At 42.4% G+C, this 12537-nt stretch overlaps 1 long non-coding RNA gene across 7 annotated transcripts in view; it reads left to right on the forward strand.

The window, feature by feature from the left end:
• LOC114679492 (uncharacterized) overlaps positions 1-12537 on the forward strand; it is a 222443-nt gene that overhangs the window by 154702 nt on the left and 55204 nt on the right. For 5 of the 7 annotated variants that reach the window (XR_013396017.1, XR_013396016.1, XR_013396015.1 and 2 more), the window contains one exon: positions 9296-9438. The exons of the other annotated variants lie outside the window; for them this stretch is intronic. This is a non-coding gene — a long non-coding RNA (uncharacterized LOC114679492). The remainder of the gene's footprint in view (positions 1-9295; positions 9439-12537) is intronic. 7 annotated transcript variants of the gene reach the window in all.

Consider the following 12537-nt stretch of genomic DNA (forward strand, 5'->3'; position numbering starts at 1 on the left):
TGTGGCTGATGAGTCCCATTATCTGTCAATGAACACGTGTCTCACACTGTGATGTAAGCTGGCTGTTCCTTCCATGGGTCCCAGGTCTCTCAGGCTGCACACAGTGTAAGAATATTGCACACTGAGGGACTCTAACCTTTAAAACTAATTTTTATTTTATTTTATACAAGATAACCCAAACACAAACCAATTACATCGTCTGGAGTTTTACCAATGAAATACCAAACTCTTCCCATGTTGAAGCAAAATACAGGCTGTGCTACTGGCTCCTCATGCTACAGCAAAGCAATGTAGTTTATGGATGGGATATCAAGCCTCACTATCAGGCAGACTTCTGCTAGTGAAAATGAGGGGCTTCCTGAACTTGCTATAGTTCAACCTGTAGGCCCCAAGACCTATAGTTTTAATGCAGACAAAGAGCTGATGGGGTCAGCAAATGCTGCATCAGAAGCCCCACTAAACAGCTCCTGAAAACCTGAGTACCTTCCTACACATGATGCCTGAAGACCTCCAAAGGGTTCAGGGGTTGTGACAACACTTGGCTCTCCTCTGGTCCGCAAGCTCTCCCTTTCTTCTCAGTGTTCCCAGTGCAAATTGAGGGTTTAAGGCCATGACGATTTAAAGGGTTTTGGAGCAATGGAATACTTTTCTACAAAATTTCTGAAATACTCACTGAATCCTATAAGATGTAAACATCCACTTTAATAGGATCAATTGGTAATAGTGATGGTCTTGAAAGCCATTGCTCATCCATTTCTTTGGGGCCCTGTAATCGATTTTGTTAAGATACCTTATGCCTTACCTATTTAACTAAGGCCAGCAGGACTGGTTATGGCAAGGGGGATATTTCAGAGTGCTTTCTCCCAGGTAGTTCAATAAAGGGTAGTTTCAATACCCTTTCAAAGACAATTGTATCATCCAGATGTAAGATAATGAAATATAGATATAAGATACCAACACATCAAGATGGTTTATGTACCCAATGACATGTTTTATTAACACCAGAAAGAAAGAAGGGGCTCTCAAGTATCTTAGGGTACCCTTTCAAATTGTTAGAACTCTATAGGAAAGAAAGATGCTATCTTCCTTTGTTGTTTTTTGTTTTTGTTGTTTTGTTTCGTTTTGTTTTTTTGTTCGCCATAGCCATTTGATAATACACACTTCTCAAATCCATCACTGAAAAGTTTACTCCCTAGTAGGAAGTCCAGGACATTTTATTTTAAACTGTTGAATATAATTTGATAATCCAAGCAGGACTGAATTTTACCCACTTTTCACCCTAGCTCAGTGGGGAAGCTTTTGGGCAATGGAACACCAAAATGATGCAGCGATTCAGTAGAGTCTAAGGAAGTCTCATAGATGATGACTCTCAGACACCGAAATGTTCTTATCTCTTGTGGTTCTATTTGATGCTGTTTGCCCTGGATTGCACACTTACGTTTTCCCTCTATTTTCTTATGTGAAGCTTGGAGAGGCAGCATTTGGTTCCTCTCCCTTCTATTTTCATAGTCTCTGCACACAGGTGGTGAATGGGAGGATCATCCAGAAACTTTAGCCCTGGGTAAGCATTTTTAAACCCTGAAATGGGTTCCTAGCAATACAGACATCTTTTGCATATTTTCTGGATCGAGCCGTGCAACTACTTACCCTGCTTTTCCTTGAGATATTTCATCCCAACGATCAGATCATGAATAAAGAATCCCAATTGATTAACTTTTTGGAATGGGAATGGCTCTAAGTTTTTCTTCTAAAATGTACCTGAAAGTAGGGGATGAGCTCATAAAAGAGTAGGAAGGACTGGATCTTTAATAAATTGGGCATCTCTGGGTGTGCAAACAGAGCTGAGTGTTTTGCATACTCCTGATGGGGTGGTCAGTAACAACTCTGTACCTAGGTTAGTGTCTGTAATAGAGCCATGAGCTATAAAGTTCTAGAAAGGTGTGGGAACTGGATTTTGAAAACCGGAGCAGTTTTCTTGGGCAGGACGTTTGGGGTGCTTCCCTCTAACTCAGATCAGTCAATTCATATTAACAATAATTCCCTCTTTCCCAACCCAAGTAAATGGGCTATATTTGGCTCAGGACAGCCTTTTCTTCTTCTCTGCTTGTTTATGTATTTCTAGTACATTAGATGAGGCTATAAAATCCCACCATTTTTTAAAACAAATACATTAGAATAGTCAAATGGATGGTGGTGTCTTTGAAGTAGTTCTTATCAGATACTAGATATTTGTTCTAGTGATGTTTCCAGGACTCAGGGTGGTAGTGAGGATGTGGATCTCCTCTTGGGAAGAACCTCTAGAGTTCATGTGCCATTTTGAGATATTCTCAATACTGCAAATTGTCAGCTGCGAAGGATTCATACAGCAAATAGCCTAAAGTTAAATAAACTCTTATTCTAAAAGGATGAAGTTAAACGCCCTCTGAGGTTCAGGTCAGGGGGTGGCCGGAATGGATGCCTCTGGATTTATTTTAGAGTCCCTGGACACTGAGTGTCCTGGTTAAGGAAGGAGGGTTACAGATGTGTGAGAACTGGAAATCAGAAGAAGCTTAAACTGGGGAAACAAATAGAAGGACTCTGTTAGTCTGAGAAGCAGATGCCAAGATGAGATGAAATGTACAAGGCTTCTTATGAAGAGATATGCCCACCTGAGAAAAAATAGAGAGAGTGCTGGAGGGTCTTCAGTCCTCAATGCAAATCTGATCCTAAGTAAGGGAGAGAGGGGAGGAGGCTGGATGGAAACTTTTGGATGGTCATGCGGTCTAAGGGAGGTTTGATGCAGTCCCTGGGCATTCTTCAACCAAATTTGGTCATCAGAGAAATCCCATAGCTCTCAGAAATGGTATCCCTGCCTTGTTCCATGGTTAGCTTGGAGAAGACTGTGGCTGAAGCTGACCCCCATGTAGAACACAGCAATTGGGGCTCTTGGTCCATGACATTCCTGGTTAATTACCCTTATTGGAAGTCTGCAAAGTGCATTTCCATCAATGCCAAAATAACCAAGATGAACCCTGAGAAGGAAAGACTTTAGCCAAAAATGTTGATATCTAAAGGGCCTACTGACTCAGGACTAGTTTAGGAAGCCAAAATGGTCACTGGCTCGCTGATGGAGTGGGAATGGGAGATCTCGGGCATGGGGATAGCATCGACACTGGGTGATTAAGACAGAGGACACTGTGAGAGATGGCTCCTCTGTGGCTGCCCACCATATGAGCCCAACTGCAGGCGCACAAGGCAGCTCTGGAAGCTTCTGATAGATACTCAAGCTGTATGGAGTTGGATTTGATTGTGAAAAATGAGATGTGATGCTCCAATGAGTCTGTTTTCTGGTGTTACTAGAACTGGCTTGAAGGAAAATATTCCAGTTGTTGAAATAGTTTGATCAATGGCAGCACTGTTGGAATAACTATTTATTTTCCCAAAGGTACCACTTTGAAGGAAACAGTACTCATTTGGACACATAAGTTCTTGTAGCTCTGTTCCAAAATATTACTTCTTATTATTTAATTAGCACCTTATTACTTTTTAGGGGTTGTTCACAACTGGTTTTACCTCTCCACCTATTTCACAAGCCCTACATACTCTTGTCATTAACATCTTTTACTACTTCCCAGGAGGTGGCTCAGGAAGCAGAAAAAAGCAATACCCCTCTCCTGCACCCCAGCACCAGTGACAGGAGGCCAGATATTAATTATGAGGAGATCAGAAAAGGCAAACACACTCATTCCTTCTCAGGGCAGAAGGGTGCCAAGAGACAGATTTTCTTGGTGGCTTTGCCTTGTTTCACTCACTCTGCTTAATCAGATAAAACATTCTGTTCGGCCCACTATCCTACAGACTTTGCACCAAGTCAGAGCACGCCATCCATAGGGAGAGTGTGAGTATAAGGGTGTAGGGGAAAGGAGAAGGATTCCTATTTCTCTTTCTGGTATATAAACTCCAGCGTTTAGGATCTTGCGGTGTTTAGTGTACAGTACCACGGAGGCAGGCCTATGTGGAATATGAAGTCAATGCTGGAGGGAGTAGTTGTCTGCAATTCTCCCCACCATGACCTCCCTTTGTCACATGGATGGCACACAGTTATGCTGAGATGGGGCCAAACTGGAAAGACGAGATTGGGAATTCTAGCATATAAAATTACTACAAGTGCACTTCTCTGTGTCTGATATTTGTTGTTGCTCATGATTTGGAGTGAGGAGTTTGGAAACTTTGCATACCCCGATGGAGTAAGGGGTGTCTGGTGGCCAAAGAAATCTCTAAGATTCTGCAAGGAGGTTATAAGGGCCATATATCAGAGCCCTAGGGTCCATGACTCCTTGGATTTGTGTGTGGGGGTGACTTCCAACCAAAGGCAAAATTCAGGGTTCTGTGTCCAGGAAAAGAAAAGATGACACTCAGTGTAATATCATATAGTCATTAGAAACATCTCCAAAATGGAAAATTATAGGCCAATAATGCTTTGTTGTTTTCCCCTGAGGGAGGACTAGTGTGGGTGATCCACATCCAGAAAACTTTTAAGAGTCAGGTAAGAGGTGGGGAGTTGGGAGGAAGAAAGAAGCAAAGCCTGGGAAACTCATCTTCTTCCCCACAGCTCAAGACTCCTGGTCACATCACAGGCAAGTAGAATTGGAGCCCTGGGAGGGGTATTTCAGAGACTACTCAGGCTCAAGAAGGTCGAAAGTCTAGTCCTTGTCAGAGCCAGCACCTTAACCCTAACTTTGGAAGTCAGGGCTCTTACTCTTCAGGGTGCATGAGCACTGGTGAAAAATTTTTTTTGCTCTTCTAGAAAGGATGATTGTTTGTCAATATTTAACATAATTGGACCTGGGTCCTCTTCTGAACTGCCAGACACCTCTGAGGAACCACCAAGATTCTAGGAACATGCCTGTGAGCACTATTGCCTAATGCTCTTATCACTACCTGCTATGGTTTGAATGTTTGTGTATCCTCCACAATTCATGTTGAAACTTACAGCCCAATGTGATGGTATTAAGATGTGGAACCTTTAGGAAGTAAATAAGTCATGAGGGTGAAACCCCCATAAATGGATTAGCAACCATATGAAATGGTTGGAGATAATTAATTAGATCCTTTTTTGCCTTTATGTCCCTTCTGCCATGTGAGGACACAATATCCGTCCCCTCTGGGAGACACAGCAACAAGGTTCCATCTTAGAAGCAGAGAGCAGCCCTCACTGGACAGGGAACCTTCCAGTGCCTTGATCTTCGACTTACAGCCCCCAGAACTGTGAGAAATAAATTTCTATTCTTCATCAATTACCCAGTATCAGGTATTTTGTTAAAGTAACACAAATGGACTAACACGCTGCCTAACACTTTGGTAAGAATTGTGCTGAGTCCGATGCTGAGGTTGAATGGGGGTGGAGAGAAATGAGGAAAAACTTCAAAACAAATTCCTCATCCATTGTCATTTAGTCCCCAGCAGGGTCTTATTATTAAACAGCTTTCTGTGCTTGATTCACAGATGTCTTCAGACTTAACAATCTAAAGAAGCAGCCCGCCCTTCTGTCCTCCCTACCACCCCATCTCAGGCTGCCTGTCTCATTTCCATTACAGTGCTTATCATTACCAGAAACTATCCTGCCAATTTTTTTGGCTTATTTATTATCTATCTTCATTCTCTAGAATATAAAAACCCAAAGAAAACAAGGATCCTATCTGTCTTGTTCACTGGGATAGTTTGCATGAAATGTTACGTAGTCATTGTTTACTCATTGATCATTGAACTTAAAGGATACAATATTCATATATTAGAATTGTTAGATGAAAGCTTCAGCTCTGAATTCTGAAATTCAACAATCCAGGGATTGACGTGCAATTGCTATCTACATTTTTATTTCTCTCACAAATATTCCTTATTTTTCAAAAGCTACTCTTTGAGAAAGCCTGGTATCACATCCCCATGTGAAACTGGCTGTTTGTCCCACATATTTGGTGGTGTGTTATTAAAATGTTTTGTCTTTTGTGCTCTGACTTTTCCACTAGTGGGTTCCCCTTAAGAGAGAGATTAAGCTTTATTCTCTACACATCCCCTCTACCCAAGAGTAGACATACTTTACCACACAATGGACATACTTCAAGGCCCAGGTCTAACAAGGCTGTGAGCAACTGCTTGGTGTGAATTCTGTCATTTAGTCTTCTGTGTAATATAATTCCTCCGAGTTTCAAGAAAATATTTTTAAAAATATTCCCTTAAACACAGTATTATATATATTTCTATTTTGCTGCTCTGCTTCCTCAACTATCCATCTCACAGATATTTTGAACTTCCACCAATGGAAGTTTGCCATTCTAGCCATCCTGGACTGTGAAACAGCACATGAGAAAGTGCTGGACTCAAATTCTCACACTCACAAGTATGGAGCTCCATTCGGCTCCACTGGGCTCCTGGCCTCCAGCACTAAAAAACAGCATATGCTATTTTCCAGGAGTGTGTTTTTCTTCCCTGTGTCTTTTGCACTATGCCATCACACCAAGACTCTCAACTTTGCAAGTACCATGAATTATGGCCTCAGGGTTCAGTCACTGCCAAGAAGAATAGGCACAACCACGCACACACACACAAATCACTTCAGGGAGTCAGATATGTGTGGTTGACACCAGTGTTTGTCAGTTGGCGGCAGCTTCACAGGAACTGTCTGAACCCAAAATAGAAGCAACTGTAGTAATGGTGGTGGTAGCAATAGCAATATCAACAATCAGAACAAAATGACAAAGTTAATATAGCTATGCTCATATGTAGACTGTGATGCTGTGTGTATCTTTTTTCTGTGCACTCCCAAGCTCAAGGTCTTTGATTTCCTGAGAGTATTCTATTTTGTTAGACTCTTAGGGCAGCAGATGGGTGTCACATTGTGTTTTGGGTCCTGGTGGGGGAGAATGTGACTTCAGAACCGCTACCAGCAAGTGTGCCAACAATTAGCCAATACTGCGGCCTAGCTCTTTGCACACAGAAAACAGTCAACACAAATTATTGACAGACGATGTATGAAGTCTAAAGATATTGCAGATGTTAATGGGTAGAATGTTCAAATATGATATGTTGATATGATGTGATTCCTCTTTAAATGTACTGGCAGAAGAATAAACTAGTAAATGAATAGAGGAAGTGATCTGCCTACTGGGAGTTATTGAAGATGTGGTAATAGGAATTGACTTTTGCTTCTCAATTCTGCCCTCCACCAAAATTGCAATGTCTGATTCTGAAACCTATGACAGACTAAAGTAAAGGCAGAGGGTGATCCATACAACATTCCATTTAAATAGGCATTAATGAGGCAGTGACCATATTAGGAACTAAAATACATGACTGAGTTCAGGCACAGAGAAGAATACACTATGGCACTTTCCCTCTAGAAGTTCATAATTTAGATCACAAGTTGAAAACTTGTGCTGTTACAGGGCCAGGCAGGTATTATAAATGGGTAAAGCCACCTGATATATAATAGGGACTGTTGGATACTGTGGCAAAGCAGAGAGCCCTTGTCTAAGAGAAGCCATCTGGATTCAGCTCTGGCTGGGAGTTGCATGTGGTCATGCAGGCCCAGTGTTGACAGAGCTTCCAATTTTGCAAGAGAAGCTGCAGTCTCATGTGTGTGCCCACTGAGCATTAGGCGCACAGGAGGATCATAGACATAAGCTTTCAATTCCTCGTGTAAGCCTGTAGTACCATTGAAATATTCATCTATATTCAATGAGTGCTCTTTCAAAATGAGTCTTCTTGGACACCCTCAGGGAGAAGCAACTGATACTCTTTGAGGCAGGCATTCAAATTCAGGGCAGAAAGTTATTCTTTATACTGAGCCACTCTTGATGTTCTTAGGAGGTCACAGTGCTGGGCCAGGTTCTATTCACTGCAGCAGTTGAAGAACTCATCCTGTCTTCTTCGATGACATGAAGGCACTCATATGCCCCACCAAATATCTTCTCCAATCCAAATGAAATAAGCTCCTTTAATTATTACATTTGTGACATGGGTTCAGGTTCTCTAATCAAGCTGATCATATTTTTCTGGATATATTTCAGAATTTTATTGTCCATCTCTAAATACGGTGCCAGAAGTAAACCTAGCTTGAACCCAGAACAGAAGGAAAATTTAATCTATTTGCCCTTTTGACAGACAGTTGCATCCCACTCTTGAGCCCTAAAGAGCTTGTGATCCATTGACCCTGTTTCTCCCAGTCTCTTCTTGCATAGGGCTTAATAAAAGACTGAAATTAGCCCTTTGAATGTGTTTCTCTTTGATGTGTTAATAAACCACTGTCGCAATACTGCTGTTGTTAATGTGCTTGCATATTTTGGGTTTGGCCAAATGAATCACAAAAAAATATCATCTCAGGTGAAAAGGAGAAGAGAGGCAGTGAGCGGAGCTGTCAGCCTTGCTGAAAGCAGTGCCTGGCCCAGGGGAGGATATGTAGGAGGAAAAACCAAAGTGTGATTAGGGAAATGTGGGGGTGCCTCTGTGTTCTTTCTTGATTCAAGTGTTCTGTATGTTTATTTAGTTTGCCTTCTGGCTATGTGAATCTTTGATGAGAATGCGAGCTAAGAATCTTGAAAGAAAATACATTTTCTAATAATATCATTCACATAATAATTGTGACAATCATTTATTTAACTCTCTTTATGAGCTGGACATTGTATGAAGTGTTCTGTTTATATAATCTCATTATACATAAAATTCTATGTGTTTGGTACAATTATTCCCATTGTAAATGATAGAATACTGAGACTAACAATAAAGAGTCTCAAGATTAAGTGACTTCTGCAAAGTCAGACCACTAGTAAAATGTACATATAGAAATTTAAATCCAGTATTGCTTGATTCAAGAACCTTTGCGATCTTAAATATTACACTATACAACCTAGATATGACCTGCAATGAGTTGATATAAATTAAGATACCACTTACATGTAAGTACAGGACAATGTCTAGATAGAGAGCCAGAGATAGTCTTTGTTTTTCAGGACAAAGGGGCCTGTTTGGTCCAGTAGCAAGAATAGACACAGCTGTGTCAGCTAAACCTGGGTTCACCGCTTACTGGATCTGGACTCTTGGCTAAGGGATATGCTAGATGATTTGCCTTTGTCCCTCTAGATCTACTCTCTGCCCTTCTATTCCTTGCTCTATGCCCAGGATGCTGAGTGGTAACTGACTGTGTCAGAAGGTTCCCTTCCCCTCGGGCTTCCAGTTGGTTGGGCCAATGGGTCGATGTACCTCAGAGGTGGAAAGGAGAGTGACGTCAATATATTTTTTCCCTGTTCCTCTTTCTGCATAGTCACTGAGCAGGACTCCCAAAGGCCACCACTGCTGTCCAGCACCCCTCTCAATGCAGCTACTCCCAGTGGGTTGTGGAACCACTCTCTCCTGTGTCTTCAAGTATAGAGGTGGAAACAGCTGTCTGCTGTTGCTTGCACCAAGGTACTGTATCATGCTTTGTTGAGTTCTCCAGCTTTGCCCCCTCCTTTGTAGTGAATCCTTTTATTACATTTTTCTTAATTTCCAAGTTTGCATGTCCCTTCTGTTTCTTGCCTTGAGTTTGATTGATAGCTATCACATAGGCTCAGTTTTCTCATGCATAACATCGAAATAATAATGCCCTCATTGTATATAGTATGAGGATACATGAGATAATGCATGAATATGGCATGTTGCAACATTTAATGAATGGTAAATAGGATGATGATCATGGTGACTCCCCCTGGTTAAAACTCCTCTAGGATAGAAAGTCAACTCATTCTGGAATGTGGATCATAAAATGGTGGCCGACAAACCACGTATGTGCTTTGTAGGCTAACACACTCTTCAAAGTATCAACAAGTGTCATATAAAATCCAGATCCCAGCTGGGTGCGGTGGCTTAAGCCTGTAATCCCAGCGCTTTGGGAGGCCGAGGCAGACAGATCACCTGAGGTCAGTTCAAGACCAGACTGAGGTCAGTTCAAGACCAGCCTGACCAGTGTGATGAAACCCCCATCTCTATTAAAAATACAAATATTAGCCAGGCCTGGTGGCATGCTAATGATACTTGGGAGGCTTGGGAGGCTGAGGCAGGAGAATCACTTGAATTCGAGAGGCAGAGGTTGCAGTGAGCCGAGATTGTGCCATTGCACTCCAGCCCGGGCAACATCAGTGAAACTCTGTCTCAAAAAAAAAAAAAAAAAAAAATTCAGATCCCAACTTCTCTTGCAATATTTCAAGCTCTGTCAACACTGGGCCTGCAAGATCACTTGACAACTCATGGCTGGAGCTGAATCCAGGTGGCCTCTTTTAGACAGACAAGGATTCTCTAGTTTTCCACAGTCCCCACTGGTCCCTATTATACATCAGCTACCATCACACATTTATAATAATACCTGCCTGATCCTTAAGCACTACAAGTTTTTAACTCGTGTTTTAAGGTATGAACTTCTAGAGGGCAGGTAGCATAATGTATTATCTGTGCAAGACTAACTCAGTAATATATTTTAGTTGAATAAACAACTTTGCTTTCACTCCTTGGTCCCCAGACATTCCTACTGCTGCTACCTCCCACTCCTACTTTAACCATCTGCTACTCTAACAATCGCAGAGTCCATTTGTCTGGGTGAGTAAGGGTGGAGAAAGTGAACAGAGGGTCTTGGCAGAGGGAAGGAGATTGGGTCAGCAGTAAAGTGAGGCTGAGCATATAGGCTACTGGTGAAAGTGACGGGACATGGGAATACCATCCCAGCTGTGGAGAAATCATTTGTTTATTTGTTTCCTGTTTTCCATTATGTCTCCCTAATTGGATTAATAAGATGTGCCTGATTCCCTTATTCCTGTTACTAAATATTCATATCTGAATGCTCTCCAGGTTTGAGTAGTTAAGGCTCTTAAAGCTGTAAGCACAGTCCTTCGGCTCTGCTGCCTAGAGTCAGTTACCTTAGACAGCACCAGCCTCAGTCGGAGCCTCTGACAGCCCTGGCAGCATCCAAAGGCCCAGTTCCTGACCTGCTAGCTAAGGAGAGGTAATGACCCAGCAGCTGCAGACTACACTCACCCTTCTGCTCTGCTTTAAAAAAAAATACAAACAACAACAACAACAAAATTCAGGCCTGGCATACTATTATTCCCCTTTTAATAAAGGTCTGGAAATGTCAGCCTTAGTGATTATGCCAGCAGGTGCCTAGACTTCAAAGTGGGCACCTGTCACCAGAGAGATAATTGACTTTATTCAACCAATTGTCTCCCCATTGTAATCAAGCCATTTCATTCAAATGGATTTTTCAAGCTGTTCTTTTGAGTGGGTGAGGGAGGCAGCGGTGCTGGTGGGTCTGGATCACAGTTGCCCTGGAGAGGGTGAGAAGCAGGGGCAGCAAGCAGAGCTGTCAGCCTTGCTGAAAGCGGTGGCTGGCCCGGGGGAGGATTTGTAGGTGGAAATCCAGCGGGTGATTAGGAAAGGTGGGGGTGCATCTGTGGGCTCTTCATTCAAGTGTTCTGCGTGTTTATTTAGTTTGCCTTCTGGCTGCAGATAGAAGGGCAGACACTCCCCAGTCTCCACATGGTTTTCAGCGGCAGGTGCCTTGTGGGGACAGGGGACAGGGTAGACTTCTGTGCCCAAAGCATCTCTGTTCCAGCTCTGGAAATCACAGTTCAATGTAAACTTCAAACAAATGAACAGAGAGTGTGGTCCAGGGTGGTGTAAGGGGCTCTGCTCTCCGAAAAGGGGTGAAATCCTTTTAGTCATAGTGTCTCTCCGGATTTGATAGATCTGGTCATCTGTGGTGCCGAAGGCTGAGGACTCGAACCAAAGAGCCAACGAAGGAATTCAGTGGCCCTCGAATTCCTTCCAGTGTAGGCAAAACAAGCTCTGGCTTCTGGTGGGCTCTGGGAGGGTGGGCATGTTGAGTTTCAGCTGTGTTTACTTACTGTGCTAAGGACACAGGAGCTACCACAAGGTTTCTTTTAGATTTTACAGCATAAAGTGGGGGTGAGCGTTGTTCATGTGAGACTAAGTCCTGTTCACAAATGAGAAATCTTTTCTTATGTGGACATACTTGTGTACAGTTCAGCTCAGCCACTTGTTTACTGTTTGACTTTGAGCAGGTTACCTAGGCTCTCAGCCTCAATTTTCTCAATGAAAAAAAATGGGGCAATAACGTTGTAAAATGAAATGAAATAAAATGAAACCACATGGCTCCATGATTCAAATGCCTGATTCCTTTTTAGGTACTAATGGAATGAAGCTCTCTTCTCCCTAAAGGAATAGGGTGGGACAGACCCCAAATCCTAACTGTTCTGCTGGTTCCCACACTGGTTTTGGGTCTTACATGCACTAAGACACAAGGTCCTGAGCACTGTGAGGATCAGCACTCACCCCTTGAGTATCTCCATGCCCTCTGCACGAGGGAATGTGACATTAAATTGCAAGTTTTCCGTGATATCACCAACATAAGGAATCTCTCCCAAGACTAATACAACAGTCTTTTCCTGTACCTCTCTTCTGGAACTTACCACTTTCTGCCGTCTGTAATTGTCATTTATATACTAAATGTCTTAT

The sequence above is a fragment of the Macaca mulatta genome, chromosome 7 (genome assembly GCF_049350105.2).
Source record: "Macaca mulatta isolate MMU2019108-1 chromosome 7, T2T-MMU8v2.0, whole genome shotgun sequence".
In the NCBI taxonomy this organism is placed as follows: domain Eukaryota; kingdom Metazoa; phylum Chordata; class Mammalia; order Primates; family Cercopithecidae; genus Macaca; species Macaca mulatta.